The sequence below is a fragment of the Cynocephalus volans genome, chromosome 14, assembly GCF_027409185.1.
Source record: "Cynocephalus volans isolate mCynVol1 chromosome 14, mCynVol1.pri, whole genome shotgun sequence".
In the NCBI taxonomy this organism is placed as follows: Eukaryota; Metazoa; Chordata; class Mammalia; order Dermoptera; family Cynocephalidae; genus Cynocephalus; species Cynocephalus volans.
Window position 1 is genome coordinate 32,189,206 of NC_084473.1, and position 25,782 is coordinate 32,214,987.

The window sequence follows — 25,782 nt, forward strand, 5'->3', positions numbered from 1 at the left end:
ATCATTAGCATAGGAATATCAGCAAAAACATTTATTCATTGTACAGTATAGCACACTTAGCACACTTGTTAGCCAGCAGTGTGCTAAGCCACGATGTATTCTTTCTGAGGGGCAATATTTAAGGCCCAGGGAGTTATGTGCAGCCACTGTGTATGACTTAGGTGGGTTCAAGTGGCATTGCCATTTAACATCTGTGTAAGCCAGGACAAGTTCCTAATGTCTCTGAGCTTTAGTTTCTACATTTATAAAATGGAGAGAATTGGAGTAAATAATCTTTAGGGGCTTTTCCAGGCTCTGAAATCTCTGATTTTAGGATCATCTCCCTATTGTTGGTCTAATATGATCTGAGTGTTAAATCATGTCAGTGCTCTTGAGCTCAGTTAACAGAGTGGGTCCAGAAGCAACCCATTAAGATAACAAATTAATGATAGAACTAAGAATGATTTTTGTCAATCTTGAGTGAAATTTCTTAACTGCAATAGGAGGATGATTTTAGTTGAATAAGATCTGAAAAAGTTTGTAGTCTTTGAAAGAAAAATTATATAAAAAATAAAAGTTCATGCTTATTAATGCAAATGTATGACTAATAAAAATAGTATAGTGCTCTAGCACACTTCTGTCCAATAGAATGTTCTGTGATGATGAAAATGTTCTATATTTTCACCATCCAATATGGTAGCCAGTGGCCACTATGTGACTATTAAGAACTTGAAACGTGACAGGTGAGACTAAGGAACTGAGAACTTTTAATGTTACTTGTTTACTTAATAAAACTCTAATAGCCACATGTAGCCAGTGGCTACCTTTCTGGAGAGCACAGTTATAGAGCAAGTCGTGTTCATTGAAGTATAATCTTCTTTAGGGTGGGAAATCTATCTTAATCATTTTGCTATGCACTTATTAAAACCAACAGAGAGAGCACATAGTAGGAGCTCAGTAAATAATTGTTGTGGCAATAAAGAACATTCCTTGATAAAAATGATCTGTGATCAAGTTTATTTGAAAAACACTGCATTCCGTATCACTTTTTTTGGAGATTCATAATGCATATTAACATATTATACGCTTTGAGGAATCTTCCAATAAATAGACCTGTTTTGTTTTAAATCTGCATCTTTCAAATTTATTTCATTACAGACTCTTTAGGGGTGTGTGTGTGTATGTGTCTAAAAGTGAGGGAGGAAGAAAAAGAAAAGGGAATGTGGGAAGTGGGGGGGGGGGGGAGGGAGAGAGAGAGAGAGAATATTCCATAGAATATAATCCTGTAGGACGTAATGTGAAAAACCTGAATTGGTTGGTAGAATCCATGACCTCCTCTCAGATGGATGAGCTCATCCTGGTCAGGTGCCTGGGTTCTGCTCTTCAACTTTATACAGAAGGAAAATGTTAATGGAGTGAAAAGCTTTGGAACAGAGGGTAACCATCCAGGCATGTTGGACAGAAGATATTTAAAGATCCAGAACACTCTGTGAAACTGAGAAAGGAGCCTTGCAATCTGGGACTCCACATGAGACTGGTCTTCATGAGCTGAGTGGCTTCTTCCTTGAGAAATACTCACTATTTCTAAATATTGAACGTGATGTTTATTCATAATTAAAATAAAATCTCTTAAGGGTCATTATTTAGAAGTCCTTTCTATTCCTTTTTGGAAGAACATCAACTTTAAATTTGAATTTGCTATTTAAAATACTAAGATTTCCCACCATAAAGATTTTTAATGTTTATATTAAAAACAAAACAAAATCCTTACCCTTGGGTTTTCCATAACTGAAATTTTGGTTGGAGTTGAATCACATTTTAATAAAAAATTCAAAACGGTTAATATCTAATTCAAAGGGCAAGAGGAAAAAGATCAAGGCTTCTTGTTTATGTAGCTTTGTATCTTCTCAGGAGTCAATGCATAAAAGTGTGAGTGAGAAGTAGGGCTGCTGGAAACTGGCTGGTATAACACATATTTTCCAGAGAGTAAAGTACTCAGTTACCTCTTGGTTTATGAGGCAATGAAGTATTCCAGCACATAAATATTGACGCTGAGACCCATGGGATGTAGGAGTGCTGAGCACATTTGCAAGACATAAAGACTGAAGGTAAATGAAGTTACATCTTTTCCTATAAAATGCAATCTGTCCCTCAATGGATTTTAGCATCCTGTTGTTTTTATTTCTTCCATCTTTATAATTGGAGACATCCTGCCAGCCTGTTGAAAACACCACTAGTATTTCTTCCTGAAAGTTAGCCAACCTACTAATTATCCTTAAAACTCTGATTAGGTGTTTGCAGCTAAAATTAACACATCAGGGAAATGCCAGGATTTTGAGCAGGAAGCTGAGAACAGGAAAATGGTTAAATACAGACATTTAAAAAAACAATCTGTAGAAACAATGTTCTGAAATAAAATAGATTTTTAAGAATAGCAAATATTGTGTTGCTTTTTACTTGCCTTGCAGGAGGGAGAATCTGAAGTCTGCATATCGAATACAGCTGCTCTAACATTTATTTAGTTTTTATCCACATGGATGGGGGGCAAAGGGAGGGGTAGCACATTAAACATTCTGTTATAATTCTCTTGTAGAAAGTTGCATAAAACAAGTTCTGGAAACAATGTGTTGAATCCCAAGGACTTGTGGGAGAAACATGCATTTCCTGATCAGAACTTCCTTTTCAGAACCTTTAAGAATTCCCTGGTGAGTGATGAAGCTTTAGAAATCTTATTTCAGTTGTGTATATCTCTGTTCTCCCAACCAGATCAGAATTAGGATATTAGGAACAAAGCTAGTAATAATTAATGTATTTATTTAACAAACATTTATCTTTGGCCTAATAGATCCCAGGTGTTGTACTAGACATTGAATCCAGCAATGAACATTACAGTCATGGTCTTTACTGTCATGGAGCTTACATTCTAGTGTTGGGGAAGAGACAGACAACAAGCAAATGAAGAGCTGATTATATTCCAGATCCTGACAAGTGCTAAAATTAAATGAAGAAAGAAATGTGATAAGGAGTGAGGCTAGTCCAGGAGGGCCTTTCTGAGAACAGAACTTTAGAATTGAGACCCAAGATTGAGCAAGAGCTAGTCACAGAGGGCAGATTGAGGTAGGAGAAAGTACAAAGGCCTTAGAATGGTAGAGTGTGAGCTTTCAAGAACAGAGAGATGACCAGATGACCAGGTCAGTGTGGCTGGAGTAGAGGATCCATTGGGAGAGTAGACCAGACCACTTTGGGCTTCATAGGCCATGCAAACAATGTCATTTTGCTGAGGGCTTTACCTACGTTGTCTCCTTTGGCAAAACCACAACTCTGGTTTAAATTCCAGCTGTCTCTCCAACAACCATCAGCTGATCTCAAAACAAATTCATGACACAGATTCCAAATAGGCCTTTAATGCTGAGGGATGACAATTAGCTTTGTATCTCATGAATATTCTTAATAAAAAAAAAAATGCTTCCTGGCAATCATACTATGCTTCTTTAGTCCAATTACTCTTTCATTCCCTTAAATAATAATATTTTATGCCTTTTCTTCTCTCCTCAAACCTTCCATATCTTAACTCTTAAGGCCTTGCTTACTACTTTACTAGGAAAATCGAAGCAATCAGAAGAGAATATCTCAGACTCCCATCACTACATCTACTCAGCTACCAGCATCTGCATAACACATGCTAACTTCTGCTTTGCTCTGTGAGTACAGTGTCCATGCTCCTACCCAAAGCCACTCTCCATTTGTGCGCTAGACCTTAGCTTCTCTCACCTTCTCAGTGATATCACTCTTGTAATTTTCCTCCTCTTTGTTAAATCATTAATTATTTTCTGTTTACCAGATCATTTTTTTAAAATTTATTTTTATTTTTTATTATCTATTTATTTATTTCGAATATTCATGAGATACAAAGCTGATTGTCCCCCCTCCTGCCCATGATGTGGGGGCCAGATTCATATTGGGGACATACCCATTACCAGAAATTGCTTTTGTACCCTTTGTCCCTTTCCAATTATCCCCCAACCTCCCTCATCCTTTCCCTCTCCCCTCAACTTCAATTTGTAGCCCTAGGAATGTTCCCTTCCTCTGTTGGATCATGGCACTATTGTGGTCTTTCTTTCCTGCCTTCCTTTCTCTCTTAGCTCCCACAAATGAGTGAGCACATGAGGTATTTATCCCTCTGTGCTTTGCTTGTTTCACGCAACATAAGTTTCTCCAGGTTCATCCATGTTGTTGCAAATGGGAGTATTTCATTCTTTTTTATGGCAGTGTAGTATTCCATAGTGTATATATACCACAGTTTCCTTATCCACTCATCTATTAATGGACATTTAGGTTGGTTCCATATCTTGGCTATTGAAAACAGAGCTGTGATGAACATGGCAGTGCAGGTATCCCTTCGACATGATGATTTCCATTCCTCTGGATTCCCAGAAGAGGGATTGCTGGATCATATGGAAGATCTATCTGTAGTTGTTTGAAAAACCTCCAAATTGTTTTCCATAGTGGTTGTACTAATTTACAGTCCCACCAATAGTGCAGTAGTGTTCCCTTCTCTACACACCCTCACCAGCATTTGTTATTCTCTGTCTTTTTGATCATAGCCAGTCTAACTGGAGTGAGCTTGTTTACCAGATCATTTTGATTAGTATACAAAAATGCAGTTGTTTTTATTGCTTAAGGAAAAAAACAACTTTCTTATTTCCTACTCTTCCAGTAAATAGCTATCACCCTACTTTTTGGCCTACCTGTTCAGTAAACTCCTCAAGAGTTGTCTGTCTTTGTTGCCTCAATTCCTTTATCCCTAATTCCTCTAAAAACCCACACCAATCAAACCTTCATTTTCAACACTCTACCAGACTATCCTTTCCAGAGTTGCTAATGACCTCCATTGCTAAATCCAACGGCCAATTCTTACTTATCCTCCTAATCCACAAAATCTGGCAATAGATGGCTCCCTTCTCTTTGTTTCACTTTTTTTCCCTTCGCTTCCAGTATACAATACCCTTTTTTCCCCCCTACCTTATTGATCACTCTTTTTGGTCTCTTTCATTGACCAAATTTCTTCCTTTTTCTCTGATTTTTGTCTGTTTCTGCTTTCTAGAGGGATTACTTACATAAGTAGACCATATATATCTTAAGGAGCTATCATGTAATCACCAACCACAGCAAGCTGTAGAACATTCACAACATTCCAGACGACCCTCTTGTGTTCCCTCCTACAAAGTACTGCAAAGCATACCCACTGTTCTTACAACCGTTACCATAGATTAATTTTGCCTGTTCTTGAACATAATACAAAGGGAACAGTGTAATATGTGTTACTGTTTGTCCCATTTCGTTCATTCAATATCATGTCTGTGAGATTTATCAATGTCGTTTCACGCATCAGTCGTGCATCCTTGTTCATTGGTGGGTTAGTATTCCATTGTAGGAATATATTGCAATTTATGTATCCATTCTACTGTTGATAAGTATTTGTGGTTTGTTTTCAGTTTTGGGATATTTCAAATAAAGTTACTATAAACATTCTTATAGATATATGTCCTTGGGTGAACATAGCAGCATTTATTACTTTTGGGTATTTACCCAGGAGAGGAATACCAGGGTCATAAATTAAATATACATTTAATAGGTACTGTCCATCACTTTTCCAAGTGGCTGTTTCACTTTTCACTCCTACCAATAATTTAAGAGAGTCCCAATTGTCCCATATTATTACAAACACATGGTGTTTACACTCTTTTTACTTGTAGATATTTTGATTTTTAATTCTTTATCTACACTTACTATTGCAGTGATCTCATCTGCTTCATAACTTAAAAACCATGCATACATATACCAGGGTACTTCAAAATGTTTGTGCAAACATAGAATTAAAAGATAAGGGCCGACTCCGTGGCTCACTCGTGGCAGTGCAGCGCTGGGAGCACCCGAGGCCGCAGGTTTGGATCCTATATAGGGATGGCCGGTGCGCTCACTAGCTGAGCGCGGTGCGGGCGACACCAAGCCAAGGGTTACGATCCCCTTACCGGTCACAAAAAAAAAAAAAAAAGAAAGAAAAAAAAAAGATAATATGAGTTCTTCCATGAACTTTTGAAGACCCGCTCATTTGACTGACTCACAAATTATAATTAAAATCAGTCCAAACTCCAGACAACTGCCTACTTGGATATTAAATAAATATCTCAAATTTAACATACTCAAAACCAGACTTCTGATGTTTCCCCCAGAACCTGTTCCACCCCAGCTTTTCTCATCTCAGGTGATTGCACCTCCATTCTTCTACTTGCTCATGCCAAACACATTGGGGCTAATTCTCAGTGTTTGTCTTTTGTACTCCACAAACAATTACTCAGGAAACAAATTGACTTTACCTTCAAAATATATCCAGATTCTGAGTATTTCTCAACACCTGCACCTGCTCTCACTCCCATGCACACCAGCCAGAGGGATCCTCTTTATCCATAAGTCAGATCATGTCACTCCTCTTCTCCAAGTAAAAGCCAAAGTTCTTACAATGATTTGAGAGGTCCTATATAATCCATGAGGGTACTTCAGAAAGTTTGCAGAAAAATAGAATTGAAAGATGGTAGGAATCTTTCCAAGAACTTTTTAACGTACCCTGATGTTTCTCAAGCCCCTTCCCACTCCCTCTCTACTCTTGTCTCCTGCTAAACTTATTCTCACTCTCCTTGATGGTGAAGTGACCTATTTGTTTTTTCTTAAACATGTCAAGCATATTCCTCATTTGCCCCATCTGGAGTGCTCTTCCCACATATATCTGCATGGCTAACTCCCTCAATTTCTTCAAGTTTTTGCTCAGATGTTGTCTACTCGGTGAGGTCTATTCTGACCATCTCATTTAAAATTTTAACCCCCTCACACACTTACCAAGATTCCCAGTCTCTCTCACTTTCGTCTATTTCTTTATTGTTTATAGGGTTTATTACCTTTCAACATAAATTGTAATTAATGAATTTATTTATGCTTTTATTTATCATGTATCCCCCTTGCTAGAATGCAATCTCTACCAGGGCAGTTAATTTTGTCTTTTTGCCTTATTGACATATCCCAAGAGTCTAGAACAGTGCCTGGCACTTTTTGTATGGTAGACAGTATATTTGCTGAAATGTTAAATCATGTCATTGAATCCTCATAGTAACTCACAAAATAAGTAGTATTATCCAGTGCCTTGATTAGTCATATTAATGTTGAAAAAATCAGTAATACTGATCCTGTCTTTATTTGGAAGTTTGATCATTTGTTTATCATGGACTTTTTTTGTATTTATTTTGTTTTTTAAAAGAATATTGCATAAATACATTTATCTTGATTACTAAGTGTTTTATTACTCCCTTAATCTTGGCTCTGGAATCATATTACTTCTATTTATGGGTGAGGAACCTGAAGTTTGGAGAGGTTAAATCACTGGCTGAGGTTAACGTGATTAATAAGTTTGGAAATCCAAAATTGTCTCGTTCTAAAGGCTATGTCCTTAACCAGTATCCTACATTATGTAGATTCTTGTTTATTTTTATGTCTTGTTCAATTTGTTCAATTTTTGTCCTGATATCCAAGGCAGAGCTCCTTCCATTTACACACTTAAACAGCATTTGTTTAATTGGCCTAAATATTTATTCCAGATAACACTTGATAGATTTGTACCCATCAGTCACATAAAACCACGTTTCTGATTAGTCACAAATATATGTTATTTGTGGAATAATCATGTAAAATATCTGTTTCTCCCAGGTAATACTTGACAGATTTGTACCCATCCTTCACATAACAACATGTTTCTGATTAGTCACAAATATAAGTTTGTAATAATCTTCACCTGGAAATAAATGGGATCACTCTTTCTTATCTGAAAACTTTCTGACACCCAGAGTCCTCAGGTAATATTCTTTTAAGATTATTTTTGAACTTTTCTGGCCAATATTGGTCCCATACTGACATCTGTTTTCCCAAAAAGAGTGAGTGGGCTTTGGACAGCTGATTGTAATTTGGCCATGTTCTGCCTGCCTTTTATTTTCTTATCACAGTTCCCACTCACACATCTAAATTCACATAGTCTTGTCTCTTGGCTAAGCGCTAGAAGCCAGATTCCTTCAAGGGCGTATAAGTAGCCTGGCATTTACCTCCAAGTAGATTCAGACCGAGGCTTCATGTGGCTGGTCACTACTGAGACTAAGCCTCCCTAGCCAATGCCTTGTATGGTGGCTTTAGATAAAAAGGGACTTATTTTAGTTTTAGAATCTTAATAATATCAAGTGTCACAAAAATCTAGTCACAAAACTGGGCACAGCCACAAATTTAGTCACATTACTCTCAGATGGAAAATAATAAAAACCTCTTTATTTTTGTATGACTTGACTTATCTGATTTTCTTCATAAGCCCATATGTGAAGGTCAAACATAAACATAAAACTAAACTTTTAATCCAATTTGGTAGTATTTACTGCAGGAGTGAGTTGATTATATCCTATAATTCATGGTACATTTAAATAATCAGTCTGCTCAGGTCCTTCTTTTATTTTTTATTTTGTATTATTATATTTTTCTTCTTTCTACTCCCGACCTATACATACTCTCTTTCGTATTTAAAGTGTATACTTCCAATTCAACTTCCATAATTTGAATCTCTTAAAAACACAGAGTCATGTTGGCAAGAGGCTCCTGAGTTGGCAAGAGGTTCCACTGAGTTTATTTAATGTAATTCCCACTCTTGACCAAAGCCTAGAGAGAGAGAGAGAGAGAGAAATCAAGGCACAGCTGCCTCTCTCCCTATCTCTTTTCTTTTCTTCTTCCCAGAGTCCATTTGTTCAGGAAAGTGTAGGCTTTCCCCCTTCCTCATCTTGTTCTCAATGGACTTTTGTTCAGGAAACTTTTATGCACTAGCAGGCCAAGTCTACCTTTTGATGTATTTAAGAATGGTTAAGCACTAAAGGAGGAGGGTTGGGGGTGGGTTATTTTATTTAGAAGTTTTCCCTTTCTTCATGAAGCCATTATTTTATTGTGGGAAAATATATGTAACATAAAATTCACCATCTTAACCATTTTTTGGTGTACAGTTTGGTGGTATTATGTACATTTACATTGTTGTGTAACCATCACACTATCCACCTCCAGAAATTTTTCATCTTTCCAAGCTGAAATTCTGTATCCATTAAAATGCTGACTTCCCATTTCGCCCCCCCCAGCCCCTGATTATCACCATTCTACTTTCCACCGCTAGGAATTTGACTACTCTAGGTACCTCACATAAGTAAAATCAGACAATATTTGTCCTTTTGTGTGGGGCTTAATGGCAGCATGACTCACAGTCACCAAAATGTGTCCACCAACAGATGAATGGATTAACAGGATGTGGTATATACACAAAACGGAATATTACGTATTCAACCTTAAAAAAGAATGAATTATGATATAGCCTATCATGTGGATGCAGCTTGAACACAAGTCTCTCTTCAAGACCATTGTCTTACCAAAGAGGCCAAGAAAACTAACTTTGAGGGGCAAAGCAGGTCAGTGGCCTCATTGTTTTATACAATGTTGTCTACTCTTTCCTTCACGGGGACAAATAAAACTTAATGGCTTAAACGCAGAGAGTGAAGAAAATCAAAATAGTTTAGTTTAATATGCATAAATATTATTCCTGTTGCATGAACTTATTCATTAGACAAGTAGAGTTTTTAAACTGCTATTAAAGAAAACCTGTTACAGATGGCATTAAAAAGTGTTTGTGCCACGGAAAATCTTTTCCTGCCACAATTTTATTCAAGCCTCTGACCAATATCTGCAGATGTTAGCATCTGGTTTATTATTTCCATGTCACTGGGAGACATCTCACCATTCGTGTGGGGACCAGCCATCCAGCACTGTGGCGCTCAGTCGCTAGACCACAAGCAGTTTGGGTAGGAAGCTTTTCCTTCATGCCACCTACAGTCCTTTCGTCCTATGATCGCATCTTAGACCTTATCATTACCAGTAACGGCACCACCACTCTCAAGTCATACATTTGCCGCTTACTCTTTCTGAATCCCTGGTGCCCTCTACTCCATGATTCTTTGATCCTGTCCGTTTTTCATCATCATCTATCATCCACTACATGGCCCCACTTCTCTCCTCAACCCAAGTTAGATTCCATGTCTTATCATTTTAATTATTCCTTTTATACCTTTTAAAATTCCTTTGCTCATCTCTATTGTATTGTCCTGCAAGATTCCAGGTCCTGTGAAATCCAACTCTCCACCGACCCTAGGCCTGTGATGGAGCAGCAGAACTTGGCTGGAGAAAAGCCTAGAACTGTTGGAGCAAGATTCATTTTAAATTCATGACCACAGAGCTTAAGAGCCCTCAACAGTGCTTGTGAAAGTTCATTCCGTCTCCTTCTCACCGAGTAGCTATTTCATACCTTCTCTCTCCTCAAATTCTGAGTCTTCTCCCATTCTCCACACTCTCGGCTGATGGCCTCACTTTTTACTTCAGTTAGAAAGTCGGAGGAATCAACAGAGACCCTCGCTGTGCCCTCACCTCCTTCCCTGTGTTCCCTCCTGCCTTCCCTCTGGTGGTGGTGTCAGAACTTGTCAGCGCTCACGGCAGGCCAGGCACCCTGTCCCCTCACCTACTGAAGAACATTCCCTCTCCAATCTCTTCCACAGCATGACTTGTCTTTCTTTTCTGTCTACTAGAACACTCCCTACAGGACATCAACATCATATTGATTTTTCCCCCCATTTTTTTAAAAAAAGAAATCCTTGAACCCTGTGTCTCTCTTCAGCTACTGCTTCCATTTCTGCTTCTTTTCTGGCAAAACTCCCCCCAAACCTAATCTTATTTGCTGTCTCCCCTTCCTCATTGCTAGTTTCCTGTTAGCCCACTCTAATTAAGCTCTTAGCCTCTCACTTTACCAAAACCAGTCTGAACGGACCACCACCTCGACAAATCTAATGGCTAATTGTACTCTTCGTATTTTATTTGACACAGTCACTCCCCTTTTCTTCGAGCACATTTCCCCCCTCTTGGTTTCTAGGATACCAGCCTCCTCTGATTTTTTTCTTTCCCTACTGAGCTCTTCTTCCTGTTCTCTTTTGCTGGCTTCTCCTCCTGCCATCCTGGCAATGTGAGCCACCTTGGAATTCAGTCCTGAGCCTCTTTATCTCCATCTCCATCTTCACCCAGTTCCCCAAATTTTGCTACAGATTTATAGCCTCTTCCCTGAACTCTGGGTTCATATATCTGACCCCCACATGATATTTCTATTCAGTTCCAATATGAATCTCAGAATTTACACATCCAAAATGCATCTGGATTTACCCCATCCCCAGACATCCAAACTTGCTTCTCACCACTCTTTCCCCATATCAGTGAGAACATCCTCATTCAGCCAAGGATTCAGGCTAGAGACCAAGGTGCTGGCAGTGCCCCCGTGTTTCCTCCCTTCTCATCTGACCCCTCGGCATATCTTGTCAGCTTTACTTTAGCAACGTATCCCGAGGCAGATGCTTCTCAACAGCACCCCTGTCCAAGCCACCATTCCCCTCACCTGGAAAACCGCAATCAGTCATCTCCTGCTTCCACTCCTGCCCTCTATCGCTTATTCTCTCTATAAAAGCCATGTCAATGATTTTAAGGTTACAAATTTAGTTCTTGGAGGCATCCTTTCAGAAACCTTTGGCTTCCTGCTGTCATCTGGACCAGTTCCTTCCTAGGCCTATTGCACAACTGTCGTCTCGAGACTTCCCTGTATCGCGATCCTCTGAATTTCTTTTGCCTCTCTCCCATGCTGGATACCCAGAGTTTTTTATTCTATATCTTCCTCTTTCTTATTTCTACCCTCTATTTTTCTTGGAGCAATTCTCTAGTCATGACCTGACAGAAAGTGCATGGGAGAGGAATCATTTGAGACTTTGCATGCCTGTTATGTGTCTATATTCCACACTCTCACATAACTAATATTTGGTTCCATATAGAACTGCAGGTTTCTCCTCTAATGTGGAAGGAATTCGTCTATTGTCTATTATCTTCTAGCTTCCAGTATTTTTGTTGATAAGTCTGATCACTCTAACCTCAGATGCTTTGCATGTATCTATTTTTTTTCTCTCTAAAGACTTTTAGGATCCTTTCATAATTGATCATACTTTAAACTTCCACCACACTGTGCCTTAAGTGATTCTTTTATTCATTCACAGTGCAGGGCACTCAGTGGAGTCTTTCAATTGGGAAAATTGCATCTTTATGCTCCAGGGAATTTTCTTGAATTCTTTTCTCTTTAATAATTTCTTTTCCTATTTCTTTGTTCTTTCTTGTAATCTTTTTATTGTGGCTATTTGACTTCCTGGATTAATTCCCTAGTTTCTTTTTCCTTTCTCACCAATTTTCTCTTTCTTTCTCTTTATATTTTCTAGGGTATTTCCTCAATGCTATTTTCCCACAATTCTATTGTTTTTTAATATATTATCTTACTTTTAATATCCAAGATCTGTGTCTTTTCTCTAATTGTTCCTTTCTTAAAATAGCATTTTATCCTCGTCCTGTTTCATGAATGCAATAACTTTTCTTATCATTTTAAGACTATTAATATTAATTGATATTCTTTTTATACTTTGCATTTTTTAATGCTTTCTTGCCAGAGTGGGTCTTTTCATATTTGAGATCAATATACTAATAAAGCATATTAGGAGCTCTGTGTTCATGGATGGAGCTTACAACTAATGGAGTCAACAGGTGAGGGCTGAGTTTCATTCATCTATCTTTCATTTTCCCTCTTTCAGTCCATTCCTTTTCAGATGCAGAGTCTGTCCTCTTCAGCTCAGTCCTTTTACTCACTTAAGGCTCATAGCTAAAAACCAGGGAATTGCAGATTTTTGCCCAGACTTTGTCTCCTACCATGTGGAAATGATTTTCCTATATTCTAACAGGAGAGACACCACAGACACACACACACACACACACACACACACACACACACACACACACACACACGAGACACCACAGACATACACACACACACACACACACACACACACACACACACACACACACACACCCTATTGGTTTTGTTTCTCTGTAGAACCCTGAATAATACAACACTTAATGAGTGGTATAGGCATGATTCTGATTAAGATCGGTTTGACTCCAAAGCCTCCCCTCTGCCTTAGTCCTCCCACAGTAGGTACTGAGTCTCTATCAATAATATTCCAGAGAAGTTTGCTTCTTCCAATAGGGATGTGTTATTAAGTACACTAGAACTGGGTCAATTGAACTAACTTAAATAATTAATATTTCCCTGTTTATTTCTACCCTGAATGTCTCTATACTTTAATTAACTTAAATAATTAATATTTTCTCCTTTTATTCTACATTTATTGTTATAAAATTGTGTGTGTGTGTGTGTGCATGCGTGCACGTATGTGTACAAAATTTCAAACTCAATTAATGCTATCTTGGGGCAAGTTCACTAGAAGTAAACCTTGAGAGAAGAATTCATGTATAGGCAATTTGTTAAGGAAGTGTTCCCAAGAGTAACCAGTAAGGGAATGAGGACAGCAGGACAAAGGAGAAGAGGCTGTGCAAATATGTAATTTCAGGTGAAGCCTCAGCCTCACCTTCACCATCAGCTCCAGCCCCAGCCCCACACTCAGCCTCAGCCTTAGCCTGCTGGAGCAGGACACTTTGGAGTATAAATTACACATCATAGTCTGTCTTAGCTGGAGGCAAAGGGGCTAGGCTTTAATCCGTCACTGGCTGAGGGCCACTCCAGAGGGACATAAATTCCCCAGTACTTCCATTTCTGTATGAGCTGTCAAAGCGGCTTTAGTAACCAGAGCAATTCTCCAAGAGTCTCTGATACAAACCATTAGAAGAAAAAGTCCACACATCTGGGGTATGGCAGTGGGGGGTGGGGAGTAGAAGGATCTTAAGTGGTTTGGGCTGAGCAGAAGTAATTGATGAAAGGATCACAGGAATTAAGGTCATAAAGCTAAAAGCGCAAAGAATGAAACTGTGAAATTCTTTCTCCAGGAATAAGAAAATATTTATACCATTGCAGATGGTTTGTTTATTAAGCATATGCTAATTTACAAATGATGTCTTAGCTGTCTGAAAAGGACTTGAGGGTGTTAAAATAAAACACCTTAAGTATGATTGTTAAAATAGAAATTAAAATAATTAAGCCATATAGCTATTGGGAAATGCAAGTTTAACAAGTGCCTAGAATCGTAGTGATTCCATTTTTAAAAATAAATTTGTATTTGAGTTTCTTGATTGTCATTGCCGAAATAGAAGAGAAGGTAGAGGAGGGAGAGAAAAGAACAGGAAGACACTGACAAGTTTTCAGGAGAGATGAATTTTTATAAATCCCCATTTTCACATGGATACTTATACAAGGAACGGTGAGCAGCTAAATAGACAATATATTCAATAGTCATCTTTCATAAGAAAAAGAAATGCTCATCGCATGACCAGCCCTCTGTATCATTTTGGTTCTCCATAAAATTGAAAGGAAAATCCATGGACAGGTATTTCTTTGGTGGGGGTTAAGGTAATGCATCTGAGAAATATAGCTTTCTGTTGCCAGCAGTAATGAAGATAAGGTGCTAAGTCTCAGTCCTTCACACTGAGATGGTTTCAGATGGTCACAAAGAACATATGAAAAATGGCACCAAGGTAATTAATTGGGTCAGACTGCTTGAGTGGTCTATGTAACTACAGGTTGAGTATCCCATATACAAAATTCTTGGGAAAAGAACTGTTTTGAATTTTGGATTTTTTTAAGTTAAATTTTTTGGAATATTTGCACCAGTTGAGCATCACTAATCTGAAAATCTTTTGGGTGGGCCCTAATGCAATCTGAGTGGTGTCCTCTTAAGAAGAAGAAATGTAGATTCCAGACATGCATGCACACAGAGGAAAAACCATGTGTGAGCCTGGTGAAAAAGTGACCGTCTGCAAGCCAGAAAGAGAGGCCTTAGAGGAAAGCAAACTTACTAACACCTTCATCTTGGACTGCTAGCCTCCAGAACTGTGAGAAAATAAATTTCTGTTGTTTAAAGCACCCAGTCTGTGGTGTTTTGTAATGGCAGTCCTAGCAAATGAATACAGTCTGTAATCCTTATTTTTCTCATCTCTAAAATGGGAAACATAAAGCCTACCTTTTAAAGTCATCGAGATGATTAAAATATGCGATGTGTGAGACAACTGGCTCAGGGCCTGGCATATTATAAGGTGTTCATTGTTCAAATGAATCCTACGCACATTACAGATATAGAGATAACATTTTTTAAAATAGAGATAAGATTCTTAAATACAAAGAAGGGAAATCTCAGTGCAGACTGGAGTGAGATAGGAAAACCAATAGAAGGTGGTTAGTAAGATGCCAAAATAGTTAAGCAAGGAAAAAATAAAACAGGATCATTCAAATACAGATTCTTCAGTTGTTGCTAAAGGAAGGCAGGAAATCAAAATCAGAAGGGAAACTAGGCATTAATATCTGTGTGTTTACAGTTGAATTCCTGATATTTAAGACAATGTCTATCACAGAGTGGGCCCTTCCTCTGAAACAGAATCTCATTGAATAGTGCTTATAATTTGCCGTAAACACATTATGCTCAAATTAACTTCATAGTAAACTTTAGTTTTTATTTCACACATGGAATAAGTCATTTCCAAACAACAACAATACTCTAAATGCTTTTATACAGTGTCTAACTAATGAAGCCTTTAAAATATCACTTTGGTTTGATATATGGCTTGTGAAGACCTTAGCAGATCATTGAAGTCAATATTCTGGATTCTGGAATGGCACACCAGGTAACCAGCAACTTAAGTACAACATGATCTTAGCCAGGCCAGCTTATGTCTGGACATGCTACTAGTTATAAAAATAAGCCTAAAAATGAGTGCTCAATTCGATTTAGCTGTTCCAAACAATAGAACATTTATTTCTTTAAATCAGGTTGAAGAAAGGAAGAAAGGTGGTGAAAATAAAAGAAATATGTGAAAAAAAGAAATATGTGCCAAAGAAATCTGTGAAAGATTCATGCTTGCTCATTTATAAGCAGACTGTTGAGAAAGATAATGGAAATTACAGTTATAAAATGAAGAAGTCCAATGAGTGAAGTTATGAAATTATGACTACAGGGGAAAAAGAAAGATTAGTTAGAAACGCTCACTTTGAGGATGGTTTGGCTATGGAGGTGGAACAAAATAATGGTGAGTTATTAATATGAAGGTTAATATGAAAGATATTAATACTTGCTGACCCCTTACCCTTACCCCAAGTGAAACAGCTCCACAGGGAAGGTATAGTTCTGGAAAGTATCGTGGGAAGACACCACTCAAGACAGAGATTGGAGAAACAGACCATGATCAAATCTCTATCCCCATCATTTCATTTAGTTCATGGGTGCAGCAACAACCTTTCACTTATGGTTGCTATGACATTTTAGAAAAGGCCTATGGTAATGCATCTAATTCAAAAGAACTGTTATTCACGTATCTTTTAATTTTTTTAAATTAAAAAAATTGATAAGTAAATCTTATGTATGTGATTCAGTTAAAGGAGAATAGCAAAAAGGAAGACTGCATATTTATGTGGATTAAGTACCAAAGCTGTGGAAATAGTTGCAGGATGGCTGAGCTAGCCAGGAATTGCACTCCTGCATGATGCAGTGGTTCTAGTGGGAATTTTTTCTTGAATCTTTACTAATTGCACTAACAATAAAGAGAATTAGCACAGTTCCCTTTGGAATATTTCGTTAACATTTCTTTATTTTAAGGAGAAGGAAGAGAAAGATCAATGATTTAGAAAACATGCCAAGAGTTGGGAAGAACCGAGATGGTAATAAGTGATGATTCAGGAAAAATCATTTCTGAACTAATTAAGATACAGAAGGCACCAACGTATGTTCTAGACACTGTGCATTAGAATATCAAGTTGGACAGCTGGGGAAAAATAGTTTAAAATTTTCCTAGTTGAGAAGAGATTCAGTTACAAAGAGGGCAAAGTCTTGGGTCTCGTTAATTCAGTGGGAAGGAAGAGCACATGCTTCTAATACGCAATATGAGATTAGCCATCATGCATATAATTGTGGGTCTTATATGAAATTCGCTTTCTTTAATTACATGTATTCGGTTCTCTTTAAGAATGAGAATTCTATGCTTCTCCACACAAGTGTATTTATAATTTGAAATCAGCTAATGAAAACACGATCCTCCAGTTGGGTTTTAGGATACTGAAAACAATCTTACTAGAAAACTTGACCTGAGTTTGAATGAATACCAAGAAAATGCTTTTAAATTAAATGTGAAAACCTTTAAATTGTTTTGCTTTTGGAAATGCTTATACTTCAGATAGGTACACAGAAAGCATCTCCCCACCTACTACTAAATTCTGTTTTGAAGAGCACCCATTTGCATTGTATATACTTTGCAAAGTAAAGCTGTTAGTCTTATTCTACAGTGTGTGTACTGAAATGGAGCTTCTGTAAGAGCCACTAGTTTTGTAGTTGCACTGTGAAAAACATTATGCATTACAAAAATAATCAGCAACAAAACAAATGGATATACATATTTTGGTTGAGATGAAAAGGGATATAAATACTTAATTTGACACTAGATTTGTGAACATAAAGCAAACAGGGGGGTCATATCTGGCATTTGTCCAATAAACAATGTTCAATGTTTAATATCTTTGTGATGAAACTAATTCATCTTCTGGTTATTGACCTGTTTAAATTTTCTGTCCATATATTGTCCTCTAGAGTAAGACACTTCTTCACTTTAAACTGGCACTTAAAAAAATATCAGCTGAAGCTTCCTCTGTGGACAGACACAAGTCAGTGATTAAATTTTCTCAAATCAGTAGAGAAGTCACAAAAAATAAAATCAATGTTGTGATTTTTTCATAAAAGTAAACTCATTCCATTAAAGAAATGCCTTTTTATTCTAAGATTATGTCCTATTTACTTATGTGGTTTTAAGTTTCCCTCTTATGAAGTGATGGTGACAATAGATAGCACTTATGTTTTTGTCTTCTTAACTTTACTTGGCAAAAGGAAAGTTAACACCATATGTTGGTCCCTGACTTAAAAAAAGATTAAAAAATAATCATTGATCAGTAGATTATTTAGGACTTGTAAACACTAAGCATCAACAGCGATATTGACTGTGAAACTATTGGAATAAGCTGATTGGCTGTAAGACTATTACATAAATGTTGCCCCAAGTGTTTGCCCCCCCACCCTCCCTAGAGCCACTCAGTCTCCTTTCTTGGGACCCCAAACTTCTTCAAAATTAAGTATCTCAAGGGTTAAGATCTGTCACAGCTGAGGTCACCAGGATACTTTCTGACTGCTCATGCTTTACCAGCTAGTAAATATTTTAAATAGAACCCTTGGTAAATTCCAAATGCCTGGGAACCACTGGTGTCAGACGAGTGTGTGTCTGTTCCTTAAAAATAAATACCTGTGTCTCTCCTTTGTTCTTACACACTTGTCTTCAAAGCAAAATACAGGAGGAGCAGAATGTGTGGTCATCTTCGATTGACTTTTGAGCAGCTGCTGTATTAAACTTGAGAGAAAGCACATCCCTTTGCTGCAATGAAGTGACCACAGCGGGCACTGTCCCTGCACATTTAAGTTGCTGAAGCACTTTAAAGAGGTGACTAATCTTCTCTGGCATCTGAATCATCAAAATGTGTGATGCTCTTACTTGAATGATATTGTCATCTAAAATATAAACTTAATCTATTTCTCCACCCTTTGGAAAAAAATAAAGCTAGTCATTTCGATTTTGCTTCTCTTATTTCTGGAAGCTGAGCCAATGTTTCTGCAGGAGAGACGGGCTGAAAGTTCTCTATTAGAAGATGCATAAATAAAACATTTCGATGTCACGTAGAGGTTTAAACGTATTGAGAATATGCTTATTTGGTTATGGTTCAAGATTTCACGTTAATTATGTTTAGAAGGAGGTTTGGAATACAGAGAGTTAATTGGCACACTAAAATGAGGAGAGAAAATGCCGCTGCAGGTGTTTGCTTTAACGGGGTGTTGATGGAAAGTCAGGGGCATGTACATAAGGAAGTGAGTAAAAGAGAAAGTGTTGAAGTAGCTGGTTATAAAACAGGTCAGTGACAATGTAAAGCTTTAATTTCTAGAATTGTTTTGACCTTCCTTGTTTGATAATACTTCTTTTGTTAACTTTTATATAATCCCAATTAGATTCATATTATCTATAGAGAATAGGGTGGGAAGAGTTGAGATTTCAGAAAAGTTATTTAATCATACATATGAATTACAAATTCTTTACATTCATTTCACAGTCTTGGCAGGCAAAATGAGTTACTTCTCTAGGTTTTCTTTGTCTATTTTTTAAAAACTTTATATATTAGGACATTTACAGTATATACATATACAATAGTAGAGAGAAAATATCATGAATTTCTATTTATTTATCCTCAACAATAATCAACTTCCCCGGATTATTTTGCAACAAATCCCAGACATTATATCAATATATGTTGAATATTGTTACTATTTCAATTAAAACTCTAAATTTAAAAATATATCTTCAACTCTGTTATCATACTGTAGGGGCCAGGGGAAAACTTTCTCTTTACCCCTGAAGGTTTACTTATAAAAATCACTGACAAATTTAGATCAATATAAAGAAAAGGCATAACAAATTTTGTTTTTTAATGTATTTGGAGGGGGCAAAGCACAGGGGAATCACAAGAGAGTAATTTCTCACTTTCACAGTGGGGTACAAATCTTATATCCCAGTGTTCATGAGAAAAAGAGAGAAGCTGGGGGTGGTACAAACCCCAGGACAATAGCCTGAGAACAGGTTTCTGTGGGGGAGGTGTCATCAGGGTGAAAGAAGGAAATTGAAGTTACATAGAGACATATATGCAGGCGAATATACTTCAGGTAATCTCACAGCTGCCCTGAGAAAGAATAGATAGTAGCCAAAGGAAGGAAGCCGCAGAGGAAGACTGGCTGTTTGCATACACAGTTGTGAATTTCTTTCCACAAAAAAACCCAAAAAACCAAAAAAAACCCAGCTTTCTAGCTAATCTTGCTTTTCCAGTCCCCTATTAGCCATTTTGAAATATGTTGAAGAAATGTATTTTGGGGCTAAAATATTTTGCTTTTCCACAATGCTAAAAAAACCTTTATGTCATATTTATCAAATAAATAATATCTTAACATAATGAAAATATCCAGTCAGTGATTAAATTTTTATCTATTTTTTTTGTTATGGTTTGTGTGATTTAGGACCTAAATAACATACATATATTGCAATTGGTTAATATGTCTCTTTCTCTCTTATTTTTTTTTTTTAGTGGGGACTTTGCCTTCCTATTTATTTACCTATTTTTTAATTGACAAAAATTGTATGTATTTATGGTATACAACATAATGTTTTGATATATGCATACATTGTGACATGGCTAAATCAAGCTAATTAACATATGCTGAAGTCTCTTTTAATCTATAGGATTCCTCTGTCTTATTTTCATTTTGCATTTTTTTTTCTTTTTTTGTTTGTTTTTGAAGCAACTGGGCTGTTTATATAGAGGGTGGATTTTTGTTGATTGTGTCATTGAGATGCTGTTTACATGTTGTTGTGATTCCTGTATCTTCTGCAAATTTTGATTAGATCTAGAGACTTGATCAAATTTAGGTTTGTGAAGCTCCAGTCAAGATGATGGAATAGATGGTCCCCAGCATCACTCTTACCCACAAATCAACCAATTTACAACTATAAAAATGTCACAACAGCCAAGCTGGGGCCACTGGAGCTCAGGGGTAAAGGAAGAGAGACCTACGGAGTGTGTGAAGGTGGGAGAAGTCATGATGAGAGAAAGAAAAAACTGCTTTGAGCATTTCGGGCCACAGCCACTTTAAGGCTGGAGCTGCTGAGCACATGGAGAAGGAGCCAGCAGAAATCACAGCTGTGCCCTTCAGATGGAGTTGTTTGGGGGTGGCAGGGGAGAAGAGGGCCTTGGTGGCCCCCAGAACAGCAAGACCACTAATAGGGTTCCCATGGGCCCACACAGGAGTGAGGAGCCAGAACAGCTGAAAAAGGGGAGCAATTCAGAGGCCAGTGAGTCATCACATGGGACTGGTGCAGGGCCCATCCCATGGGAAGTGTTTGCAGCATGGGTGGTGGGGGAGATGGGCCCACTGGGAGAACACTGGGACACAGCAAAGATAGATGATCCACCCCCCAATCAGCACAGGACCACTCAGAGGAGATTGGTTGGGAACGCAGAATTGAGTGGGGTACAGTTTGATGAAAAAATTCAGGCCCAGATCAGAGTTTTTACATCACCCTGGTTCACCAGGTCTCTGGAGAGCTAGAAGTACCTATAAGGTCAACCATTAAACCCTGAGCTGCACAAAAAGCCTTCCCTAGGGAAACAGCAGCAAAGCAGCAATTTAGCTCAACAACAGTGCGAGAGCTGGTTCCCACAGGAAGTTCCCCCATTTTAGAAGTAAGCAAAAGATAAAAAATTAGTTCCAGCCCAGGCACACTGCCAGGGCCTTGGGGCCCCACCTGGGGGCCTCGGGTATGGAGCCAGGGACTGGACCCCTGCCCACACCCAGGCACACTGCCAGCACCAAGGAGCATGCCAAATACATCACATCCATGTGGATGGCCCACCACAGCCTCCACAGTAACCACAGCTGTCGTGAAAGTGGCTAGATGCCACAACCACCACACAGATGGTCTGCCAACCACTGTAGTGCATTGTCACAAGGAGAGTCATCAGTAGAGACCAAAGAAAAGAAGAGGATATCTCTCTCCACAAAGCCCATTCCAGAGTGACAGAATAAGCATCTGCTCTATGATAATATTAGGGGACCTGAACACACCTCTCAGCATTGTACAGATCATCCACACAACAAATCAACAGAGCAACCATTACTCTTTCAGAAGGAGAGAAGAAACCTAGGGGTGTCAGTGGTGGGAGCGGGGAGGGGGAGGGGGACAGGGAGAGATTAGACAAGGGCATAAAGAATAAATACAATATGAAACAATATACATCCTAGTAATATTGATTTGATCAACATATGTCAACATTGAATCCCCAAAATATGTATAATCAATTATGATTCAATTAAAAAAAAAACAATTTAGGTTTGTAGGCAACTTCATAGATGTTGTCTTAGTTTGTTATTGCTGCTATAACAAAATGCCCAAGACTGGGTAATTTATAAATAACAGAAATTTATTTTCCACAGTTCTGCAGGCTGGAAGTCCAAGATCAAGGTCCAGAGGTTCAGTAGCTGATAAGGGTCTGGTCTGTGTTTCCAAGATGGTGGCTTGTTGTTGGGTCCTCCAGAGAGGACAAATGCTGTATCCTCACACGGCTGAAGGAATGAAATGGCAAAAAACAAAACAAAGCAAAAAACAAACAAACAAACCTGGCTAGTTCCCTCCAGCCCTTTTATAAAGTAGCTAATCCCATTTATGAGGGCTTCACTCTCTGATTTAATCACCTCCTAAAGGCCCCACCTCTTTGTACTATCACATTGGGGTTTAAGTTCCAACATGAATTTTGAGGGACACATTCAGACCATAGCAGACATTATTGTTTACTTTCTTCAGGAGTATAAAATGTGTCTTACTTATTTTGTGTGTTTGTGATGTTGGCAGCCATTGAAGATCTTTACCTAGATCTCTATTTCTATTATTTCTTCTTATCATCAAATATTTGGCTACCCTAAAATACAGTTCATCAAGTCAAGGCTGAAATAATTGCTTGGTTCCATTCCTTTAGTTATCAGTTTTCCAAAGATCGAATTGGTTTTATAGTCTTCTCTAAAAAAAAGGTTACATTTTAAAATTATATTTTTTAGTATCACTGCAAACTCATGAATTTAAACACATTTGATACATTTTGATCCTAGGTACTTTCCTTTTTCCCCCTGTGATTGAAAATAGTCTTCCATTGCACCTTTTAACTATTTTTGAAAATATAGACAGATAATGGTTTTTGTAAGTTAATGATTTGCTACTATATATATATATATATATATATATATATATATATATATATATATATATATATATATTTTGCCATCAATGAGAAATTTACTTGTTTTAAAAAAAATCCAAATGCTGACATTGTCCAGAAAAATTTAATAGGTTTATTTATAATTGTTATAAAGTTGAACTACTGAAACTTGTTCAATGGAACATTCTGACTTGCATTAATGCTTTACGTCCCACATTTATATTGAAAATTCACACACAAATGAAAGTAGAAAAACTAATAATACCTGGAATACTTTTATTGCTTTTTGTAATTTTTTACATAGATTCTTTAGGGTTTCTAAATATAAACTATACCATCTGTGAAGAGAGATAGTTTTAACTTTTCCATTTTAATTTTTATTTCTTAAACATTTTTTCTTAACATTTATTGTTTAAGAATTTCAGCATAATATTATATAGTAATGGAAATAATGGGATTTACCTTCTTGTTTCTGGATTTATTGTAAAAGTCTTTAGTGTTTCCCCATTAAGAAAAATTACCAGCTGAGTGTTTTTTTTTTTTTTAAAGATGGGTAGGTAGGTGCTGAATTTTGCTAAATCCCATATGTTTGATATCTGTATAGCTGTATATAGATTTAGTATGATTTTTCTCATTAGCAATATTAATATTATGGCTCAACAGTGAATTTCCTAATAAAAACTGCCTTATACTCTGGGACTGAACTATATACGTCATCATGATGTATGAGGGGTCTTCAAAAAGTTCATGAAAAGATTCATATTGTCTTTTAATTCTGTTTTTTCCACAAACTATTTGAGGTACTCTTGCATTAAAATGAAATTCTCTGCAATTGTATTTTGAGATAACATTTTTTTTTCAGATTTTTGGATTTTAAGATATTATACTTACTCCATAAAGCCAAAATTTTTAAATATTTTTTAGTTCTGCTTTGATTTGCTTTACTTTGTTGATTTTTTAACTACCTTTCTGAGTTGATAAATTTCTTTCTTCAGTTTTTAGTTTTTATTGAAATAGGCATTTAATGCTAGAAAATTTTCTTCATTAATTATTTTAGCTGTTTCCATAAATTCTCACGTTTTCATTATTGTTATTTTTAAGAAATTCAGCAGTTTCATTGTATATTTCTCCTTTTATCCAAAAGTTACAGTGGTTTTCTGTTATTGCTGTTGTTTTTGTTTTTGTTTTTAATTTCCAGTTGGAGGGGCCTTTAGAAATTGTTGTTATTTGCCTATAGATCCATTGCATTATGGATGAAGAATTTTATTTGTATTTGCATTATTTCAGTTCTTTGGGATCTATTTTGTTTTAAGGCTCTCTTTGTGGGCTGTGTAATCAGCTCTCTAAAATATTTTATGTCCACTTGAATATATATATATCCCAAAAATAAAATACATGATACAGAGTATATACTATATTTATTTGCTTTCTTTTATTATCCATATCTATGTCTACCTATGTGTTCAAATCAGGGTTTATAATTTTGTTATGCCTCTTTTACTCTTTCTTGGGAGGAGGTAGATTATGGACTGATGTGTATATGTGCCCCCCCAATTCATGTTGAAATCCTACCTCCCAATGTGATGATATTAGGAGGTGGGAATTTGGGGACCCTATTGGGTCATGAGAGTGGAGCCCTCAAAAATGGGATTAGTGCCCTTATAAAAGGGGCCTCAGAGAGCTCACTCACCCCTTCCCACCATGTGAGGACATAGTGAGAAGTTGGCTGTCTATGAACTAGGAAGAGGGCTCTCACCAGATTCTGAATCTGTCAGTGCCTTAATTTTGGACTTCCTATCCTCCAGAGCTGTGAGAAATAAATTTTTGTTGTTTAAGCCACCCAGTCTTTGGTATTTTTGTTATAGCACCCTGAACAAAGATATTGGTTATATACTATAAAAAAAATTAAAATTGGCTTGTCAGCTCTTTTTGTCTCATCATTCCTCTCACCCAACTTTTGATCTGAAGTAGTCATGTGTCTCTTAATGACAGGGATACTGTAGGCAGTTGTAGCATGATTGTAAGTATTTGTGTATCTAAACATATATAAACATAGAAAAGACAATGCATTGCTCTACGACATTGCAAGAGCTACTCTGTTACTAGGCAGTAGGAATTTTTCAGCTCCATTATAATCTTATGGGACCATTGCTGTTTCTGCAGTCTATTTTTGACCAAAATCATGTTATGCAGCACATGACTGTTTTATCTTTTTTTACTTCCTACCCAGAGTTAGCCAAACTGCAAAGGTTAAAGCAAAGTCTTCTAGACTGTCAATCCTTCCCAAATGTCTGACACTAACTGCAGGGACTTAGAGTCCAACTACAAATTTAGCGGGAAGAGTCCACACAAGACTACCCTCACTTCTGATGTCAAATGCAAGGTAGGGGGGTTCCCCAAACCATGCTCAGGTTTGATAATTCACTAGAAGGACTCATAGAACTCACTGACAGCTATTGTTTTATACTCACAGCCACAGTTTATTACAGGGTAAGGATACAGGTCAAAAGGCAGAGTTTGTGAGCTTCCAAACATAAAGCTTCCGTTATCCTCAGGGCATGTTACTCTCCTGATATCAATGTGTGCCAATATGCTGGGCGTATTACCAACCAGGGAAGCTCACCCAAGCCTTGGTATTTAGAATTTTTATTGGTGTTCCATTATGTAGACATGATTAATTGATGGGTGGCCCAAGGTGGTTGATTTCAATCTTTAGGTTGACTAATAATCTGTGATCTAAAGCCCCCATTCTAAATCCCATGGTTGGTGTT